This window comes from Etheostoma spectabile, chromosome 5 (assembly GCF_008692095.1).
Source record: "Etheostoma spectabile isolate EspeVRDwgs_2016 chromosome 5, UIUC_Espe_1.0, whole genome shotgun sequence".
In the NCBI taxonomy this organism is placed as follows: Eukaryota; Metazoa; Chordata; class Actinopteri; order Perciformes; family Percidae; genus Etheostoma; species Etheostoma spectabile.
Window position 1 is genome coordinate 25,622,904 of NC_045737.1, and position 7,303 is coordinate 25,630,206.

General features: G+C 38.2%; 1 protein-coding gene across 3 annotated transcripts in view; it reads right to left on the reverse strand.

Moving 5' to 3' along the window:
- ogdha (oxoglutarate dehydrogenase a) overlaps positions 1-7,303 on the reverse strand; it is a 46,692-nt gene that overhangs the window by 35,308 nt on the left and 4,081 nt on the right. The gene's annotated exons all lie outside the window — the stretch shown is intronic.

The window sequence follows — 7,303 nt, forward strand, 5'->3', positions numbered from 1 at the left end:
TTCCTCTTCAGCATAAGGCAACATGACCTCCTTAAGTATTTTGACATATTGAAACTGATCCATGATCCCTGGTATGCGATAAATAGGCCCAACACCACAGTATGAGAAACATCCCCATAACATGATTTTTGCACCACCATGCTTCACTGTCTTGAATTCAGCGCATGGGGGTCGTCTGACAAACTGTCTGCGGCCCCTAGATCCAAAAAGAACAATTTTGCTCACATCAGTCCACAGAATGTTGCGCCATTTCTCCTTTGGCCACTCAAAGCCTTTTGGCAAATTTCAACCTATTCAGTACATGTCTTTTTTTCCCCAGCAATGGGACTTTGCGGGGGCTTCTAGCTGATAGCTTTGCTTCACTTAGCCTTCTTCTGATCATAACAGTACTCAAAGGTAACTTTACATCTTCTTTTATTTTCCTGAAGCTAATCATTGGTTGAGCCTTTTGGCTATTCTTCCATCCATTCGAATGGTAGTTGACCGTTTTTTCCCACATCGTTCAGGCTTTGGATGCCATTTCAAGGCATATAAAAATAATTTTGCCTGAGCAGCCTATACTTTTCTGCACTTCTCATATGTTTTCCCTTTCCAATCAACTTTTTAATTAAAGTCCACTGTTCCTCAGAGCAATGTCTGAAACGACCCATTTTGCTGAGTATTTCAGTGTAAAATGCACTGTAACTAGCATGCACAACATTTGCTTCCTTCCTTCCTTCCTTTAATATGGGCAATACTGTTTCTTCACAGAATCAAGCACCTCACTAATTGAACACAACACTGCTATTATTTTGAACATGTCCCTTTCAACGACTTATTTAAGATTTAATTACACAGAATGAGCAGACTTTTGGGTATGTCGGTTTTTTATGACTCTACAACACTTACTAGTAAATTATTTGCCATGTAGAAATACTTCTACCAAAAACCCTGATTTATGAGTTTAGTGATGTTGGACTGCTATTATTTTGAACACAACTGTATGTGTCTAAACAGAGAATTAATCTATCTAAATACAGACTGTCAGTGAACCGGTTCAGACAAACCAGTGAGTTTCTGATTTAAGATGGCAGTTAATGCAAACTCATCAATTCCTGCATCTGCTCGTGTGTCACACTGTCAACGAACAGTTGAGGTGTTTTCAGCCCTGAAACTACAGCTGGATAAAAATAACTTTCCCAATGAATCACTTTTTTTGCTGAATGATCCGATATAGATATATCTTTGCATATGTGCCTTTTTTCAGTGAAATTGTGTAAATCTGTGCTGCCACCAACAGTTTTAATTATAAATGATGGAGTCAGGGCTGTACGACATCTACACTGTGGGGAAGGGGTGGTATGAATGATAATGACAACCCTGCAAGTGGTGCAGCTCTTAAAGGCAGCACGGTAGTTAGCACTTCTGCCTCACAGCAAGAAGGTTCTCTGTCCGAAGTCTTTCCGGGCCTTTCTGTGTGGAGTTTGTATGTTCTCCCCATGTTTGTGTGGGTTTTCTCCGGGTGCTCCTGTTTTTTTCCCCACCATAAAGACATGCATGCTAGGACAACAGTTGAAAAATAGCCGATTGGCTAACACTGGCACATTTACAGAAATGTTAATTAATGTGCACTGTCCAAAACAAAACAATAGAAACAGGACTTTTGGAATCAAAATCAGAGCCAACATCAGCGGTCAGCAGCCCTAATATTGACTTTAACAGCTACAGACTGTTGCTGTCAACCTACTGTCATCTCATTGTGTAACTAAAAAGAGCTTAAAGGAGAATTACAGTCGATTTCAACATGTAGCTCTGTTTTTTTCATTTTTTATTTGTAGTGCTGTTAGTAGTGAGACAAATGACACAGAGTTATCGTCCTGCTGGATTTCAATTATGTCTTCCATCACATTTACATAGAAACACTATAAGAATGTAATGATTACCGGTGTGATGGTAAACCACGGTAAAAATGTTGACGATAACAATTACTGTTTTCATAAAAAATATCATTATCACGGTGGATTACCACGGTGTGGACTGCGTAGCCTTCAACGTGCATTTCTTGAAGTTGGAATCATGGCGGAAGGAGGAGATGATAGCACTCAGGATGTTTATCAGCCTTGTAAAAAAAAAAGGCCATTGTAACACTTGCTCTCTCAATCAGTGACGAGAGTCATCGCTTTGATCTCCTCACAATGCAGCAGCTGTAAAGCTTTATTCATTCCTTTCCCGTTTTCGGACTTGTTGAAGGGATGTGTGTTAGCCCAGAAGGCAAATTAAAACTATTCTGAAGCTTGCTAAACGGTCATGGGATTTACTGCCTCGTTATCTGTGTAAACGCTGAAGCTACGTTTATTCATATTTCAATAAGTGTTCTGCTACAATGAGGATAAGTTTAGCCTGTGTTATGACGAGACATTTATTTGAAGAGAAAGAGATATATTATCGCCTTGATAATATTGCTGTTGCTGTGTTTCTTATTGCATAGCTGATAGATATGCAGATTGTTTCATATTTCTTGTGCAGCCACGTGTTGATATTCAAGCTGTGTTTGCTAGCAACGTGCAATCGTTAGTAAACAGACTAGTTCTGTGGAGACACGTGCTTAACTATTAAAGGTGTATTATGCCATTTGCTCCGTTATGGATTTGTGTGCTGTAATAGATGTGGCTTATTCTCAGTCTGAGTTACTGAGCAATATGTTACATTTATATTAATTATTACAGAGAAATTAATGTAATTCTTAGCATTGTTTCTTGTTATATGCTGTGACTATAACATTTAGTTTAGGTAAATAACGTTCAAAGTAAGTCAGATGCTTATTGATGTGCATTTTTATTTGCTTATATTTCAGAACCACATCCAACGCCACATGTAATGTCAAATCCAACTTCAGAGGTAACTTCATGTTGTAGTTTTTACAAGCCTATTGCCTATATTTTTGTAATAAAATAAAACACTTTTTGAAACTATTTCAGCTTGTGTAGGCCTATCAGTGCTTTCTGAATATACTGAACACACAAAATACCGCAGTAATACCAAAAACAGTGATAATTTTGGTCACCATAACCGTGAGGTTCAATTTTCATACTGTTACATCCCTAAACTAATAACAGCATACATGCTTGCTTTTTGAATGAACGGATGTGTTTGTTGCCACTAAACTCTCCATGCAGAATCTTAACACAGTGGGACAATACCTGATATTACCTATATATTTTATCACAAAGTAATTTCAGCCAAGTTGATCATACTCTGACATTTGACAGTGTGGGTCAGTATCAATTTAAGTCCTGCAGTGGAGCTTCCAGCTAGTTTGTTAAGCTGATAACAGCAGGGCACAGTGTCTGTGACATGTGATATGACGCATGTGCGAGCACGTGCACAAGTGTATGTCCGTCATAGGTTTTACTATGACCTCAACGTTCACCTTCACAATTAGAAACCACATATTATCAGAAATATTGAACATTTTTACTCACATATGCTTTTTTTCTTCTTTATTTAACATATAATGGATTCTCCAGATATTACTGTTTGAAAAGGCTAAATCCAAACATTTTGATTGAACAACATAAAAAAGGGTATTATGCTGACCTTTGGTTTTGTTAAATTCAATTAAGACACTTTTTCCTAAACTCTTATTTAATCCAAACAATTTGCAGGTTTTGCAGTAGAACTCAAGGCCAATGTAAGCTGTCCCAAAATGAAGATTTACCATCCATATTTAAAAATGTTGTTTTACACATTATCAGTAGTTAAAAATCATTCAAAGTGACTTTTATTATAAATAGGGGATCTACAAATGATAAAATGATCAATCATAAACTATTTAAATTCATCTGAAAAGATTAGAGACTGGTGGTGTAGCAGTCACACCACGCACAAAGTGCTGTCCCTCAAAAAAGAAGTAGGGCCTTTTTGGATGCAAAACAAATGTTTGCCCCCCCCACCTATTTTAGATAAAATATTTGCTTTTTTAATTCAAGTTTTGTAGATCAATCAGTAATAGGATCTCAGGGGAAAAACGTGCTGTCTTCTATTTTCATCTGGATGACTTCTTAAAATTTGGGGAGCTCGTCCTGTACCTTTAGGGTAATAGGAACTGTGGTTTCTTCCAACATGGAACACAAATACAGAGTTGTATTTGTGAGGACCAAATACTCATTCCTAACCATTAAACCTGTAGGAACTAACCACAAATACATAACTAACAACCTCTATATTCACTAGGGCTGGATCCAAATATTTGTTCAATGGGTTGGTTTTCGATTTTCAATTCTGGGATTTAGATATTTGGTTTAAAAAAATAAATAAATAAATAATAAAAAGTGCATGCAAGCTGAAATTTACTGTAATTTTACTGTAGTTTTTTTCCCGGATTAAGCGACTTGCTAAATTTTTCACTAGCCGCTGGCTAATTTATGCAGCACTATGTCGTCCATTTCAGCCAAGAATGAATTTGGGAGGATTGTACAAATACAAAAACTATCCTAATTGTAAAAGCCTACCAAATTATAGTCTTAGTTCATTGGACCAATAACTGTATAAAGTCGACTACTGTACATTCATGAAACAGGGAGAAGACACCTCAATGTTTTTTTTTATAGTTAGTTGAGGTGAAATAACTGATGAATACTCTGTTACAGTCATGTTTACAGTGTGCATTGAGATTATTACTTAGTTATCTTCATAGTTTCTAGATTTTAGAATCCTACTTCTTGTCTTAATTTGTGTCTTACTTTTCTATGTCCATATGTACGAGGAGGCAAAGCATGTATGTGAAGAAGCAAACTTGGCCGCTGTAACAAAACAGCAAGAAATTGTGTGGCAGACAATTGCAAATGGACTGACTGAAAATATATACATTTATGAACCACTGCTTCTAACTGAAACCATTCTGCTCACTTTTAAGGCAACATATACAACTCTTGGTGTGCGCAAATGATTAGTAGCAAGAAAGTAAAGTCTGCGTGGGGAGACATCCATAACCTCCTACTCCAAAGGAAGACATTTAGGATCTACACTCTACATACACTACAACCTGGAGGACTAAATGAGGTCTTTGAGATTGTACCTGTCATTTAAGTACTAACATGCCTTTGATCCTGGCATAGTATTTATACTGATTTTAATAACATTTGTATAGAACAATGTCTTTCAATTTTGAGTTATAAGAGGTACACTCACTCGTAATCTACCAATAGAAATGTAAGAAATTAGTATAATGTCAATACAGTTTGGCATAGTATTTATACTGATATTTCTATAGAACAATGTCTTTTGATTTTGAGTTATAAGAGGTGCACTCACTCGTAATCTGCCAATAGAGACATAAGAAATGAGTATGATGCCATTACAATTAGGCGCTGGCTGGCTGAGCATTCAGTCACACGAAGTGCTACAACTGATGACTGTCAGTCATCACTTGTCAGACAGTCCTGTTAAAACGAAGACCTTTTAGTTTGTTTTGAATGCCTACGGCCAGTTTGAGGTGAGGGTTGTTGAGAACAGCCATGTACTCCAATGTGCTTTAAGACTGGCCTCCCCTGTCTCTGTTATGTGACTGAGCTTCAAGCAGCTATTATTAGTCCGGCTGTCCTTTAAGACTCAGTTAAAATGCGTGTGTGCCCCTGACGACACCGACAGCTTCATTCATTCCCACAGGGGGCGCTACCTCTCACCAGCCGTACTGGCAGGCAGTTTAAAATATACCATGGGAAAAAAAGAATTGGATTTTTCCCTTTAAATACATGATACGGTTGGCGGGTGTAGTTTGGAAGAAAAAAAATAGTTTCTACACGCAACTGCTCACAAACAGGTCTGTGAATTGAGCTGAACTTGAGTAACCCGGTCATGGTTTCTGGAAAGAGACATTGCCATTAAGTTTCTTCAAATGCATTTTTGGCGATTTGAGTACCACAAGCCGGAGCCATCTAGTTCCATTATCTTGCACAGATGGCAGACATCTATACATTTCCATCATTTACACTTTCAAAATAACAGAAAACAAAAAAATGGCGTCTGCAGAAGTTTGGGCATCCTGCAGAGTTAATACCTTGTACTGCCCCCCCCCTTTGGCAAGTATCACAGCTTGGAAACGCTTCTTGTAGCCAGCCAAGAGTCTTTCAATTCTTGTTTGAGGTATCTTTGCCCATTCTTCCTTACAAAAGTCTTCCAGTTCTTTGAGATTTCTGGGCTGTTTGTCACGCACTGCTCTTTTAAGGTCTATCTATAGATTTTCAACTATGTTGAGGTCAGGAGATTGTGAAGGCCATGGCAAAACCTTCAGTTTACGCCTCTTGATGTAATCCACTGTGGATCTTGAGGTGTGTTTAGGATCATTATCCATTTGTAGAAGCCATCCTCTCTTTAACTTCAGCTTTGTCGCAGATGGCTTCAAGTTAGCGTCCAAAATTTGCTGAAATTATATTGAATCCATTGTTCCTTCTACTCATGAAATGTTTCCTGTGCCAATGGCTGCAATACAACCCCAAAGCATGATTGACCCCCCCCCCCCCATGCTTCATAGTTGGACAGAGGTTCTTTTCAGTAAATTCTGTGCCCTTTCTTCTCCAAACGTACCTTTGCTCATTGTGGCCAAAAAGTTCTACTTTAACCTCATCGTTCTACAAAACTTGTTCCCACAATGCATCAGGCTTGTCTATATGTTCATTTGCAAACTTCAAACGCTGATTTTTGTGGTGAGGACAGAGAAGAGGTTTTCTTCTGATGACTCTTCCATGAAGACCATATCTGTACGAGTATCTCTTTATAGTGGAATGGTGTACCACAACTCCAGTGTCTGCCAGGTCTTTCTGGATGGATCGTGCAGTCAAACGTGGGTTTTGACTCGCTTTTCTCACAATCCTGCGAGCTGTTCTGTCTGATCATTTTCTTGGTCTTCCGGATCTTGCTTTAACTTCCACTGTTCCTGATGACTGCCATTTCTTAATTACATTCAAAAAGTAGGAGATATTTGTCAACTGAAAACACTTGTGGCTATCTTTCGCTTATGCCTGTCTCGCTGCTTTGTGAGCATTAACTATTTTCAGTTTCAGTTTTCTGAACTGCTTAGAAGAAGCCATGGTGCTGATTGTTGGGGCAAGGTCAGATGAGTCTGGGCATTTAAAACCTTAAGATTGACATCACCTGGTCTTTCCAGATGATGATTGAGAACAATCCATGACACTGTCAGGTCTCAGCTTTCCAAAGGGGACGGTGCATGCTATAAACTCTGCAGGGTGCCCAAAATTTTGCAGACGTCATTTTTTTGTTTTCTGTTATTTTTAAAGTGTAAATGATGGAAATAAAATCTAACTTT